Raw genomic sequence first — 16,010 nt, 5'->3', positions numbered from 1 at the left:
GTCACTATTTGTATTATTATTTATACTTCTAAACAAAATAAATTGTCATAATTTCTTCCTGTCCATGAACTACATTATTACAGACACAAAAATCATGTCACAGCCATTTCTCAAAGGGCACAGCACAGTCATGCAAAATTACTCTGATACCCAAACATCCCAGGTTTGGTTTCCCATTTTAATTTCCTTAATGTGCTCTCTGAGACCTATCAGGCACCTCATACAATCTGCACTGAGGAAGAGTCAGCTAAGCTTGCACTGCAGAGCTGAAACTGCACATCCTGCTCTCTTCATCAGAAATCAAGGTCAGCACATCCCACCCCTTGCAGCTTCCCCTCTTCTGCACCTGGCTTAACAAGCTGAGTGTAAAGCAGATGACACCACAAACGCCAACACAGATTTTGCCTCTCCTTACACTGTTGTCTTTGCTTTGCATTCTCCAGCTGACATTGCTGCTCCATAATGGCTCATCACTGCTCTCAGACTTAAGGAGAAGCCCTATTATCAGGGTTTCCCCATCTCATCCATCTTGACATAGAATTTCTTTATAGATTCATATCTGATCTCATTATTTGCTCAGGGGAATAAATCTGGCATACCAGGTATAGGTTACCTATGCCCACAGATTTCAATGGGACCAATAATGTAAATTATTGGGGTAGTTGGCAGTGCCTTGGTTCCAGTCATATGGTTGCAGATGAACTGCAGCTATGGTTCCATTTCAAAAAGAAATACACTGGTTTTTCTAACACAAAGAGAAAGGAAACAAAAACCAAAAAGTACTCACCGGTAGGTTAAATGACACATCACCCCCAGGAGAAAGCAAATTCCCAGTATCTCACACCATCCCCTACCAGGTGACCAGGCACAACAGGCTGAGCTTGCAGCACACACCAAGTTTGGACAGACCCCAGCCCAGGAGGGTGGATGTGGGAAGTGAATTCCAAAGCCAAGGTCGGGTGTCTCTGGCTGATTCCAGACACAGTGCTGTGCTGCAGGAAGGGAAGCAGCCTCCTGGGTAACCATTTGGGGCTTTATAGGTTCCAACTAACACCTTGAATTCTTCCCAGGAACTTATTAACAAGAAGCAAGGCTGATCTCAAGTGTTCCTGGCATGGAGCTCCACACTGTGCACCAGCTCCGTTTCCATGGATCTCAGCACACGGCTCCATATGGAGCACATGGTGATAACATAATCCAGTGTCAAGGTGTCAGAGGCATGGAGAGCTCTGACAAGGTTTCTTCACTGGACATAAAAGACCCATTTTTCTTAATAGTACCATAAAGGGGGGGAAAGACATGGATATTTTGTCAAAGAGTTTTCTCAGAGTGTTTTTTATGCCCCAGACACCACTAATCTTGGAGCCCTTATAAAACATTGATTATCAACCTGGTCTGTGCTTCGAGAATTTCCTGACCTCACCCTGGCAAAATTAACGAAGTTACCTATGTGTGAAAGCAGCCCCAAAACTCCTCAGGTGTGAAGATTAACTAGGATATACTTGGCAAATTTTAGCGGATAAAATGTCTGTCTCTTATTCTCCAAGAGCTTGTTCCTGCCATGCCCCACTGAAGGTTTAGTCAGTTAATTTTTTCACATTTTCAATTCAGGACTGAGCTGTACTCAATTCAGGACTAAATAGATTTTTAAATCCCTTCAAAGTCATGTATAGCCGAGCTGATTTTCTCCACATTCCTTATTTTCTTACTTGCTTTCTGATTGTAATTACACAATTCAAAGTACTTTAGAACTGGAGAAAAATCTAAATATTTCCTTGGTTCTAGCAGACTTGCTGGACTAAAAGTAGAAGTAAACAAATACTGCTGAGTAGACTCCTACACACATAATGGTAATTTGAACCTCAGAGGGTCCAGCTACAAATGTCTAGCACAAGGTTGGGGACAAAAGCACTGTCAGGCACAGATTTTCTCTGTCACCAATTTAATAGCACTAACATGCAGTAGGGGTGTTAATTATTCTAGAGCAGACTAGTCAATGAAATAAAATTACTAGAGATGCAAAGCAAAGAATTATTTTAGTCTCTTGCCCAGGTGGAGTTCTATAACAATTTCCTCTATGGCTGAACTGGAACAGCACCTTATAGATACAGGCTCTGCTGATTACCAAGAATCACCAGAGCATTTGCAGTTAAGTATCTTCCCATAAGTGATGAGTCAACAACACAAGGCTCCTGGGCCAAGTAACAAAGCTGGTTAAAAACTAGACATCAAAAGATCACTTCAGTTAAAAAGCTTTCTAAGAGAAAAGACTCACAGGATCTATCTAGAAAGACACTGAGAGAAAGTGAGTGAAAGATTAAGGAGTGGGAAAGACTCCTTCTCCATGATATTATGGACAGCAACCATTAAGGAAAATTCAAGCATTGTGGTGCCTTTAAAAAAAACCCAACAAATTTGTTTCTGAAGCAAAATAATTTTAAAGTAATCATGTTTACAAAAACATATCTTTAAAAGCCATTTACACTACTTGGTTAGAAGGGAACTTCAGGTCGCTCTCCTCTTCTTGGAAAGGAGGAAAATGAATTAAAGTTCTGAACTGTTCCCACAGAAATGGTTGTGCTTAGAGCTAAACACACAACAAGATGATCTGAATGCCAGAAAATGTGTGATTAGGGGGTTCTCCCATGATTTTTCCCTTGCCTGGAAAGCAATATGAGTCAGAGCCCATTTTCAAGCCCTTGTTTCCTCTGAATTTTCAATTCAAAGAGAAATTCTAGACAAGGAGAACTGTGAAATGAGAGTGTGCAAGGCAAATCCTTAAGGATATCAGTTATTTCTATGCAATAGCTAAGAAAAAGCAGGTATGTTCATTCAGAACTGGTATTTTCAAACATCTTTAATCATATTCACAAGTTCTCAGAGTCTCAACTCAGAGGATTTGGAGGACTGAGAATGGGAACAGAGAAACTGCCACAAAATAGCATCACTCAAAGATATTTAGCAAAGGTATCATGCTTCATGGTATAAGCATTATTCCAGGCAGAAAATCTGCAGACAGATCATCCTTAAAAAGGTGAATGCTCAGATTCTACTGAAGTGAGCTTTAGCTCTGTGAAAATGATAAAGTACCGAAGAACTTTAAAAAGCCCCAGCATCCACTCTCAAAATCTGCCTCAAAATGATTACAGAAGTAACCATTTCTTTAGGGCTTTACTCAGATAAATATTTTAGTGCATCATCTGAAAACCCTACAAATACAGAAAAGCAAAGCTTTTCTCATGTTGCTGTCCATCCAAGGTAGAACAGACACACATATTAGGAAACAAGAGGTGCCTACAAGCATCACAACCAAGCCTTACAAAATACACACAGAATTTACATTAAATACTCTATGAGTTTGAATGTCCTTATTTTAAGATTTATTCCACTTCTATTGTGACAGGAAAGAACTTGTTCCAGAGTTCATTCTTACTTTGAAGTTTTTTAAATTATAAGACCCCCCCCCATCTTTGTCAACAAATGTTGAGACAACCTAAATATAAATCTCTTGTCCTATAAATTCTAACGTGTCTTGTGGGCTGTACCAATTCTACCAAAACATACTCTACTTCCATTATAGGAAGAAAACATACAACTATTTGGATTGGATTTGGCAGGACTGAAAATAAGCCATAAAAATACTGCAGAGATTAACCAGTCACACAGCACTGGAATCCAGAAACACTGACCCAACCAGAAAAGTTTCCATTTGAGAAAGAATTCCCTGAATCAAACCCTGTTGAGGTAAGATACCTTGCAGATACAGTCACAGTAAAAATGCACATAGATGATAATTTTGTAATTACAGTTCCACTTTAGAAGCACCCTGATTGTAACTGGGACTGACAGAAGCCCAGAACAGAGAGGTGTAAGAAATTCTTGCTATAAAGTTGAAATCTTTCATCCACTGCCAAGAGCAAACATTTTTACAATAGGTCACCACTTCAGACTGAGTACCAAACCAAAACAGGTTCTTCTTTTGCAGAGGTCTTAGATAACCTATCTTTAATCTATCAAAAGACAACACAGAATTTGAGAAGGTGTTTTCAGTATTCACAGACTTATCAAAAATATTCTTATTTACTCTAGTCACTAGAAAAAAAATCTTTAAAAACTGCAGTAAACACAACATCGTACTACTAAATATCTAGAATGTATTTTCTAAATAAAAAAATTCAGAACTCCTACCAACTATCTCCATGTTAAAAGAAATCAGAGGTCAGATGTGAATTTAAAGAATAGCCAGTTAATAAAGTGTCCTCCTTTGAGCTTCCAGGAGAAGAAAAACAGAAGGGGGTGTTAAATCTTTGAATAAATCTCCAGTAAAGACAGCCAGAAATTATGCTGCCTTTAGCCACATGAAAGGGAATAGAAGGATTTCTCTTTTTAAATTACTCTTTATTGTCTGCTTCGTAAATTGTGATCACATGTGGTATTTATTACAATGAAATTTTCTTGTTGCTCTAGCCCTCTTGCCTGCATTTGGTGCTTTCTGTTTATTTTAAAAAGAAAAATGTCCAGAAATCCTTCAGTTCAGTGACTGAAATGTTCTGGTGGTGCACAAGCCAGAGGGTCACGGTGACAACCAAGGAGCCTGTGAAAAATATAAGACACACGTTTTAGAGTTGAGATTCAAAGCAGTAGAAAAGAGTCTAGATCCCATTATCCCATCGCTCCACTTCATCCTCACACAGACAGCTTTTTATGGCTAGGATGGGAATTGAAGTCTAACGAGATTTTTCTGTGCCTGTGTAACTTCAGGGCTTGCTCTCCTTATTCTAAAGCCCACCAGAACCATCCCATTAGGAACAATTATTTAAGACCTTCTACAACCACTTTACAAACTTGCCAAACAGGCAAAGCCAATTCACGGATTGACACAAATTCACCTCCCCACTGAGGCCATGAATCACCACATATATTAAACTAAAGAGAGACACTGATATGACCACGGATAAACACATTCCTCGCATTTTTTTTTCCCAGTTGGAAATTGACCCACGTTTGGTTTGAATTAAAGATTCATCGCACTGAAACAAATAACTAAATGGAAAGATATGAGTCCCTTTGAAGAGCGTGCAAATCAAATTTAGGTGATAATTAGCAGCAGACAATTGGAACCTACTGTTTATTTGCACAGAACCTGACTTTACTGAAACACGGCTTGAATTCAGGCACACTGTGAACCGAGCGACTGAGTTTTCAGGAATTAATTTAACAGTTTAATATCTGAGGTAGAAACAACCATGCTTTGAACAAAATGGGACAAATTTACATGTGCTCAGACCCTCACTCCAGCTACTGTCCCTTCCTGTACAGTTACTGCTCTTCCAAGGCTCTGTATGCTGTAATTTGTTTTTCCCCAGAATACTCCTCTCCCGGGAAAGCGATGCACAGGGATGCCATAATTGGGAAGAAGAATAAGCAGCTCATAGTGGAGTTATAATGAAGTATTACCTCCTAAAACGTCTGCCCAACATAGTCCCTGTTTGTTTAACTTGGTTTGCCAGGGAGCATAAATACACATGTCATCAGCTGCATGTTTGGCAAACCAAGCAGTTTTTTCTCAGGATGTGCTTGGCCTCAGCATAAGAGGAAGCACAGTTTTGCAGCACAAGTGAAGATGAGAAAATGTCTCTCCAGCACAGAGCAGAGGCTAGAGTAGCAACTCCCATAAGATAGATTTGGCCGGAGCATTGAAGTGAAATTTCGGTGTATTTTTCACTTCACCACATGTTTTATAGGTTGTTTTTTTCCAGTCAGCCTAAGCTACCACCAAGTAGAAGTAGGATGATAAAAATTTGTAAAATAGTAGAAATTATAGATTTTTTTTTTGTGATAAAGGGAAATAGCAATCAGAGTAAGGAATTCCACAGGAAAAAAATCTGCAATCCTCAAGACACAGATCTCAGTGTATCAGGAGACTGGTCCCAATGTGAGCTACTAAAGCCTTCATTCCAAAAGGAAGAGACAGTGTTCATTCCACACCCACTTGTGTCTGCTGGAGTTAAGACTTGTGACAGTAAAATTTGATTCCTGTAGATTGTTATTGCCTCATTTTACAGCAATTCTATAAAATTTTCCATGGCAGCAGGGGTGGAGGGATGGCTGTGAACCCCTCTCCTGTGCAGGTCCAGCAAGGGAGCAACAGCAGCATCCCAGGCTGTACAATCTGGAAGCTGCTGGGTGTTGGAACAATGGAAACAGGAGTTCTGAACTTTCTGTGCTGTCAGGCATTGACCCTCAAAAGAACACTGCTTTTGACCTGAGGCCTTGGAGAAGGCTTCCAAAATTGAGTGATAGAACTAGAATCACTGGGGTGTAGTTTGAATAGAAGTGTGTAATGTCACATGGTGAAGGATTTGAAATTTGGGGTTTCAGAATATAGTAATAGGTATAAAGTGAGATGCAGTTTTCTTTTATTTTCACCTTCTTCTTCCTGGGTATAGGTGGTATATATATACAGTATATATGATTTTTAATTGGATAGAAAATGCTGCACTGTGGATTACGGGTGTTTGGTCATTGGGTCAAAAGTAAAAATAATTTAGGTGTTCATTTTTAATTGGACAATTAACCCTAAAAGACCTTGTAATGAACAAGATACAGCAACATTTCACCATTTTTAGCTTGTTAGCTAGAAGTGCTGTAGCACTCCTGCAACTTAGATAAGAATGAATAAAAAACCGAGTCCAAACACAAAATTCCGCCTTTCGTGCATTCAACCCCAACCCTGACAAAAAAAGAGAAAAAAGAAGATAAAAAGCGATACTGGGTCATTTCAAGAAGCACCAAGGGCACCTGCTGAGAGGCTCTGCTCTTGTTCCCAGCCCGGAGCATGGATCAGCAAGGGCCCTTCCCTCAACAAAGAGAGCCCCTGGGTCTGGTCCTTGCTCCAGCCTGACCCTGTAAGGAAGCCACAGAGCTTTCTCTGCAGCTCCTCACTGGGTTTTGCTCTGAATCTGCTCTTGTTAGAGAATTTAAGGCAGACTCTCTCCTCATCACTCAGAGAGAAAGCTCTTCACTTAAAAATGAAGCTTTAAGGAGACTGCTGTGCCACTCTGCTTCCCATATAGGGATTGCCCAACTTGAGTGCTGTATCAAAAATAAAATAGCAAAGCCAACACTTTCAGGACTCAGGAGGTAATTTTGCTGCTTTGGAGACAGATAACTCACATAATTTAGCACAGGTCCAGAGATCAGCTATCTCTGGCCAAATTTACATACTTCAGAATAAATGTGGCTTTTCTTCAAGTAATTTAGAGGCTGCTCCCATACACTTAGCCCTCCACCCAGAGAAAGCATATTACCATTAAATTTCTGTATTACCAAAGCAGAATTATTTCTATGAAAGATATTATTCTATAAATCATAAAAGCATGGTCACCTGAACTTTAATCCTCTCAAGAGGAATTGGGGCCTCGTCATCTGACTGCTTTTACCACACTAAGAGATTGCCACTAAAATGAGTCTTCAGTAAAAAAACACATTCTTTTAGCTGTCACAGAAGATGGAAAAGCTTTATCCTGTAAAACTTCTTCAGAAGTTTATGTTAAGATTACTTAGCTTGTCACAAGGTAACATATATAAAGGAGGAGAGACCAAACCTCACCTGAAGATCATATAACCAAATTTTTTAAACATTTTAAAGTCCTGCCTGTAAGCTGGATGAGTTACTATCATAGGTCCATCAGTCAGAATCAAGAAGAAATTAAGGCTCTAACTGGCAAGGTATTCTGGAAGAAGCCCTCATGGATTTTGGCCAAAAAAAAAAAATCTTTATTTCCTTTAAGGAAGTGGCACAGTCAAGGGGGGAAAAACCCAGAAAACAAAAACAAACAAGCATCAACTAAACAAACCAAAAATTTGCCTTTCCCCCTGGAAAATAAAAGTTTTGGGACATAATAGAATATACTCCTTCCTACATTTAATAACAACTTCATGGATATTTTCCCTGACACAACCCTGTTCATGAAGTCCTCACCTTCCTCACATCCCAGTTCTTTCTGACCTCACACTGGAGCTCTCAGATGCTTCAGTTATGCCTACACAATGCTTGTGGCAACACAGAGGCAAGCAGTTCATAGAAAATGTTTGGGCTAAAAGAAAGAAAAACTACTTTTTGTGCAAGCTCACAAGAGCAATCTTCAACAGGCTTCTGCCAAGAACAGGATGGGCACAGGGGATCAGGTATGGAGGATGAAGTGGCTCAACACCTCTTCCCAGCCTTCTTTCCAAGCAATTCCCTGTCTCAGTCTGCAGTTCTGCTCTTGTGTTCACTAACTACAAATTACCTTCATAACACCCCATTTTTATTTGGATACAATTGAGTTAGACCTGAAATGCTGAAACAACCTTACATGGCTGCAAACACACTTTAATGCCTTGAAAAGTAAGTCAAGTGATCTGCCATAAGATGATCAGGTAAAACAGAAGCTGTGTTGTGTCTTTCACATAAGAGCATTAACAGAGATTTTTTTTTTTTCCCTCAACAGAAATCCACTGAATCAAATTTTAAAACCAGTATTTTCTATTTTGGGGTTGACATGCTTCATCGCAGGCAAAAATAACAATCAGTTGGGTGAGGGTTTCAGACAAGCAAAGGTAATTACAAATTGAATGGAGTTTTTAGGAGTTGCAAAGACTGAAAACACAGGCTCTGCAACAGACAAGTTTAGGGATAACTGTGCAAGGCAAGTCCTTCCAAATCCCACCACAGTCAACAGAAAACTGAAACACTGTTCACGAGTCAGAGCCCTTAGCAGAAATCTAGTATAAGTTAGAACATTTTCAATTACAGACACCGCTGTTATTTTCCCTACTTCTACTTTATCCACAAAGAACAGCAGTTTAGCAGTGAAACAGCCCTGTAGGACTGAGTACTCTGCAGCACAGCAAAGCTCAGAGAGCCAGGTTTATCCACCAGCCCCTGGCTGTAGGAGCACAGACAGGCAGCACACAGCTGTGGCACCAAGCTTCTCCCATCACAGTCACTCAGCATCCTGCATGAAAGGATACCAACTCTGCAGGACCACAAGGTGAATTTTAAAGATCCGTGTGGATCCCTTCCAACTCTGCATATTCTGTGATTCTGTGCAGCCCTTCAAGATCTGCTGGTGAATCATAATACAAATCCCCATTATCATTCCTAAAAGGAGCAAACCAGCAAGAACGTCTTCAGAGCCCTTCCTTGCATCCTGCATCCCTGGAGTGGGAGGGTGTGGGGGCTGCCAGAGGGAAAGGAGGGCAGCAGGAGCCCTGCTCAGCTGCCTGTAGCCCCTTCCCAAACCTCAGCACGAAGCACAAGCTGCTTCCTCCACCTCGTGGAGAATCGTGAGAATGATCTGCAAACCACAGACATCAGGAATTGATAAAATACACAATATTTAAACAAAAAAAAAAAATCTTTTCCCCAGCACAGAGTGTTGAAAATTTTTGGAAATAATTTCCTCTTCCATCTGATCTATTGTAATTGCTTAAAAACTCCCATTTTCTTAATAGTAAAGAACAACATTAGATAAACAAGAGATTCAGAGAAGCAACTTAGAGATCATGCTGAGAAGGAATGGTCAGATCTTAAGCTACTTGGGAAGTTCCAATATTTATTAATGGCTTCATCATTGGGAAGTGGGGAGAATCTACTCAGGGTAGGTTTCTTCATCTCACTGTGATCAAAAGTTTGTACATGTAAATATTATTGTTACTACACAAGACAGTAACTCTGTTACTGCTATTCTGGAACTGTTATATTCTAAATAAAAGTGGTTTACTTCATTGGTGCTTACCTTTGTTTCATCAGCTGTCTTGTTCTCCTTTATTTTAAGTTTATGTGACAGTATCAGATTCATCTTCTGATCAATCCATTTGTCAGGTTCTATTTTACTTGACACCTTTAAAAATGCTTTGGTGAGTTTAAAATTTTCTGTATTCTAACTTGATTTTGCTTTTTTTTTTGTTTGCTTGTTTGGGTTGCTTAGGGGGAGAGGATGGGTTTGGGGGAATGATGGGGCTTTTGTGGGGTTTTTTTTTTTAATAAGAGTAATTAAATAAATTCAAATAAGTTTTAAAATTTTTGATAAAATTACAATATTACCTGTTTTTCTGGCATATTTTTGCTTTCATTGCCTCAAATTTTGTTTGCTCACTTACCTTACAAAGATGTTTTGATTGAAGTGTCCATAATCACATCCACCCCAAAGCAAAGCATGGCATCACACCACTGAACAAACCAAATGTATTCACTGTGTGCTAATTGCATAGCAAGCAGCAGTGAAATTAGGTTTTAAAATCAACACTCCATTAAGACAGCTGGAACAAATTCACACTTTGAAGTGCTATTGTGTCTGCCTGCCTACAGGATCTATACATACTATTCTTTCTGAAAGGTGGTCAAAATGTAGGATAAAAATGCTCTGCAGAGCAAATTTCAGCTATCCCAGGATCTAGTCTTGACCAGCCCTCCATTCATTCTTCCTTTTCCTGGGATTAAATAGTTGAAAAATTTTCAGCACTCCTAAATGCTGTTTATCCAGAGGAACCAGTGGTTTCAGCCTAAACCCACCCACCTGGCAGAGGGCAAAGGAGGCCAGAGCCCTGGGCTAGGCTCAGTGCAGTCCGGCACCCCACAGCCAGGGCAGGCTCTAATCTCCACACCCAGCCAGTGCTGCATGTCCCTGGTTTGTGAGGGCCCTGCCCTGGAGAGTCCATACATTCCTACATGCAGGAGAGGAAACAGGAATGCACAATCCTGAATACAATTTTTAGCAAGAACACGTACCCAAGCTCCCTGTCCCTGTAAATGGCTGTCACCAATTACCAGGACTAGCAACACTTTCACTGCCACCTTTACAGGCAGCAGTCCCCGGTTGGATTTATCCTTTTTTCCCTGCTATGGCTGTTCCCAGCCTAGCCAGCTGCATGGCAGATTGCCCCCTGGCTGCATCCATTACATCACAAAGGCATTAAATAAGTAATAATGTTTTTATCACAAAGACTGGTTTCAAGGGACAGAAAAAGCAGAGGTTCAAGTGTCTGAACAAGGACTGTCTAAGTTTGCCATCTGTGCTCAGAGAGCAGCTGCCAGCGCTGCTTTCACCATGAGCTGAAGGAAGAGATTGAGACTGGAGGGGGAGCTGGCAGCTTCTGCAGCAGTGGGTAACAGACCAGGTAAAAGAGATTGTGGATGAGGAGGGACATAGAATATTTTAAATGGTGAAAAGAGACAAGACATGTAAAAATGAAGAGTATTCACAGCATCCAGTGAACACATTAGGAATGACTGCCCGGAGTTAGAGCTGCAGCATGTAGGAGATTCCCTAGCAGAGCATCAGTAGCTGCTGGCATTTGGTGAATTTCATTCACGAGACAATTCTGCTAAAGATGATGCCTACTTGACTGACAGATGTTATTTTCTGTAAAACACTAACCATTTGACTGGTAACAATCTCTTAACACCTTTTTCACAGTATGTTCTTGTTCTAGGTCATAAAAAGCAGAAATCAGTGTATTTTTCAATATGCACCATTATCTGTGTGACCCCATAAAGCTCAATTCAAAACTGCAGCTGGTACTGCACACTTAGATAACCTTTCTATACAATGTTAACTGAGTATTATTAGCATAGAGTTGTTAAGGATGGATGGGATGACTGGAAGTCACCTTGTCTAAGGCCCCTGCTCAAGCAGGGTCACCTAGAGCATGTTTCCCAGGACAATGTCCACATGGCATGGTTCTGCAGGACTTCCAGAGCACTGCTTGATGTCTTAATCACTCCATCAGACATACCTTAAATTGCCTCATTTCTTCCCTAGGCCTGTAGTTTTTATGGTGGAAGGAAAGGCATGAGACCACTGTTTGAATGTTCTCAGACTGTTGGTTGTACCACTACAGACAGAGGAATAAATACAGTCTTTAAAGGATCATAAATAAATAAATACTGCCTATAAAGATTAAAAAGATGATTACTGCAGTACAAAAAAAGTCTGTGTGGAAGACCAACTGGAACAACTGAACACACAACTGAAGTTATGTAAGGGAAATAATATCTGGGGGGAAAGTCTTCACAATGAGGTTTGGTTACATCTGAATAATGTTAAAACTTCCTCTCATTACTCAGAACCCACCAGAACCACTCCATTTGGAACAATTATTTAATACCCTCTACGACTGACCAAGCCCTTTAAAACTTGCCAAACAGGCAAAGCCAATTCACAGATTGACACAAATTCACCTCCCCACTGAGGCCATGAATCACCACATACATTAAATTAAAATTAAACTGATATGACTGTGGATAAATACATTCCTTGCATTTTTTTTCCAGTAGGAAATTGACCCACGTTTGGTTTGAATTAAACTCACTCATTGCACTGAAACAAATAACTAAATGGAAAGATATGAGTCCCTTTGAAGAGCGTGCAAATCAAATTTGGGTGATAATTAGCAGCAGATAATTGAAACCTACTGTTTATTTGCACAAAACCTGATGTTACTGAGCTACCTCTGGAATGGACAAACAGAGCTGCATGTTCTGCTTTCACCCTTCTTCTCATTTTTAAACCTTTCACGGAACATTGTCAACTCACCAATGTCAAAGCTCCTGCAACCTTGTTAAGTAAATGAGGGGAAGGAAAAAGCAAGTGAAAATTCTCTTTGTTCTAAAAAACAGTAGACCTGTAACAATTTACATCTGCTCCTTCTCCTCTTCCTCTCCATAGACACAACAAAACTCTGGATTTCAAGATAAATCTTGCTTTTGGATTGCAGCACAAACACGTTTGCATTTGAGTATAAGGTTTTAAGGATCCTGGTCACACCATTTGTAGCATGGTTTATTCCAGTTTTCAGTCTTAAATTCTTTCAATGCCTGGACCCTGGTATCAGAGCCATAAAACTACTACTAACAGCTTCAAGTCTGAAGGAGCATGGTAGATGGAAAAAAAAATTAAATAAATCCAGTTTTCCCTGCCATCAATAATCTCTCTCTGGTATTTATTTCTACCAAACCAGCCAGGTAAGGAAGAAAATACTTTCACTCTGATTGGGGTAGATGCTAAACATCTGCACGCAAATAGCAGAGGGGGTCTCTTAGCTAGAGATTTTACAAATTGAAGACATTAATATTTATTCCTCCAAAAGTTATGGAAAATTTATGGAAAATGGGAGCACAGGAAAAATATGACAACTTTTTGTAGGATCCTGCTTCATTAAAATGCCTCCAAAACAAACCATGCAGCCTCTGACAGAACACTGCTGAAGAAACAGGTCAAAGTGACTTTAGACTAGAAGCATCTAAGAATGCTTTATTACTTATTTAGTGGATTAAAATTTGATTGCCAAAGGCTAAAACCAAAACAAAAATCAGCATGGGGTGGCATCTCTCTTAGTTTTAACAAAATCATATGTGTTAATATTTCACTTTAAAAAAAGCAGTCCTCAGCTTCCTGGGAAGTGAGATTTAACTCTCAGATGGGTTGTCACAGGACTAAAACTGCCCTTCTGAATAGATTAGAGTAACATAATGCATTTTTATAAAGGGAATTCTAACTACTACTGACATTTTAATGTTGTATATTCTTTTCACTAAAAATTCAAAATTAATCAAATCACTGGGGAAAATTTAGCCTCAGGAAAAAACAGTACAGTAGCAAATAGATTCCATACCTTCCCTATCGCTTAGTAAAGACCTACGTTGCCAATGACACTCATTCAGTAACATGAAAATACCTCCCCCATTCCACAATACTTTGGAACTAACTCACAACTTTTAGCAATGCCCTTGCTCAAATTAACATCAAACCTTGCCTATATAGATATAGATGTGTTCTTTCATAAACAGCTTGCAAACTGTGTGTGAGTCCATCCTTGCACCTGATAAGACACACAAATCCTCAGCTGAGTAAAATATTCAGTAAAACCATTCTCCATCCAGGTGCAAAAGAAAAAAAGAGCAGTGTGTTTAATATTATGGTAATTATGTTATCTTGTACATGAAGAGATACAGTACTGTACAACTTCCTGTGTCTAAAAATCAAGTTTAAGTCATTTAAATCTCAGATTCCCAAAAAATCCATCCCACACACACCTACTCACCTTTCTGCTCACCTCTTCCAAACCCTGGAGCTTCTCCTTTAGCCTCATGTGAACCTCCTCCTCAGGACATGAAGTTTTCCAAGTCCCTGTTCCTGAGCACTCAGTATCAAGCCTTTCACAGACACAGCACACACTTTATTTGCCTTGGTAACAGAGGCCTCCAAAATCCCCAATTCATTTTGCCATGAAAGCAATGTGGAAATGTTCAACCTCCATAATATGAACTCCATGCATTTTTATGCTGCTGGCCATTTGTCAGCCCCAGATACACCAGCAATGTCATGCTGTGAGATGAGCTGTATCAGGTTTCCAGTGATAGTGACTCCACTCCCTAGGCAGCCCATTCCAGTGATGAACAACCCTTTCAGTGAAGAAATTCCCATTATATCCAGCCTGAACCTCCTGGCACAGCTTGAGTCTTTGTTCTGTCATTAGCTGCCTGCGAGAAGAGGTCAATCCCCACCTGCATATATACATACATATATAAAATGTGCCTCTGTGTGTGTGTATATATATAGACACACAAAATACAGAAGAAGCCTTAAATTCTGACACAGATAGTTCTTCCATTAATTCTGACACAGAGAGTTCTTCCATTTATAAAATAAAATAGGGCTTATTCTCAGCACACAGCAGGGCAGCTATAAAGGTTTTCACTTTTACACCTAAAATATTGGTTAAGCTGGACGCTCTGTGTCCTTTGTGGGTTTTCTTCCCTAGTAGAGGAAGCTCCCTCAAGCCTACTTGGTGTTTACCTAGTGTAACTCATTATTTTGCACACTTTTTCCATGTCCAATACAATGACCAGTTGCAAGATTAGCACACCACAAATGCCAACCCATAAATCACAAATAACAGAGTACACCCACCACTACTGATCTGAAATCTGTACATGCATTGCACCTGTGCACCAGAGCTGCTATGAGCAGATCTTCAGAATTTGCTTCTTTTCTGCAGTGACTTTCTTTAACCAAAGTGAGAGCTGACCCCCAGTCACAAAGACAATTTCTCCCATTTCTTGAAGCTAACAAATGCATTGTTGTGAAAACTCCAAGGAAACGTGTACGATTTGAAAGGAAAAATTCTAAGCCTTATTTTAAAAACTTACTGAAGAAGAGAGGAATTTCTCTAAGTTTTAAAATTGTTTACTTACCTTTCCTTGTGCCAGTCTGATTCTGGATTTTTCCTTCATTCAAATCCTCAAAATGTTTTGACTTTCTTCAATCGGCTGTGCATTAACACATATGCTCAAATCTTCAGAAATTCAGCCCCATAAGTTGGAATAAACATGACAAGCCCCAGTATAAAAATGCTATTGAAAAGCAATAAAAAAATACACCATGTTCCTATAACAAAGATATTGTCAGGTGAAGATACCTGCACAGTAGACTTCACATAAAATGTTTAGCAATGCAGAGGGTTTGCCTGGTGATTCTACAGGGATATGACCAAAAAAAAAAAGATGCTTAGTCATCCTAATCCAAAAAGAGATTAAAATAATATATTAACTGATTTTATTCATTTTGTTACTGTCTGAATCCAAGTAGGAAGCATTCAAAAGGCACGTTTATTTTGTCTCATTGACAAAATAACAAATACTAACCATGGAGATTTCTACCTTTAACAGTGCAGGCCCTATTCCAAGATGAGAGGCAGTGCCCTTCACCAATGCTCCACTTCCACAGCCTCCAAAAATAAAGTGAGGAAGTTCCAGGCATAAGTGCTTTACTAGATCAGAGTCTCAGCATACTCTCTGAAAAATTCAATCACAGTAAGAAAGGGTTCATCATCCCTCTAATAAAAGTAGGAAGATTTGTTGTAGCACCTGCAATTGCAGCATCTTCTCACAAAATACCAAACACAGGTATCTACAACCAAATGCAGCTGACATGAGTCAAACCTGCAGCGTGGATGCAGCG

General features: G+C 39.7%; 1 long non-coding RNA gene across 1 annotated transcript in view; it reads right to left on the bottom strand.

The window, feature by feature from the left end:
* LOC116994322 overlaps positions 1-15,483 on the bottom strand; it is a 38,806-nt gene extending 23,323 nt beyond the window's left edge. The window contains exon 1 of the long non-coding RNA XR_004417459.1: positions 15,245-15,483. This is a non-coding gene — a long non-coding RNA (uncharacterized LOC116994322). The remainder of the gene's footprint in view (positions 1-15,244) is intronic.
* Positions 15,484-16,010: the final 527 nt, after the last annotated feature.

Source organism: Catharus ustulatus, chromosome 3 (assembly GCF_009819885.2).
Source record: "Catharus ustulatus isolate bCatUst1 chromosome 3, bCatUst1.pri.v2, whole genome shotgun sequence".
NCBI lineage: Eukaryota > Metazoa > Chordata > Aves > Passeriformes > Turdidae > Catharus > Catharus ustulatus.
The sequence above is the reverse complement of the archived record's forward strand: the minus strand, read 5'-3'. Positions and strand labels throughout refer to the sequence as shown.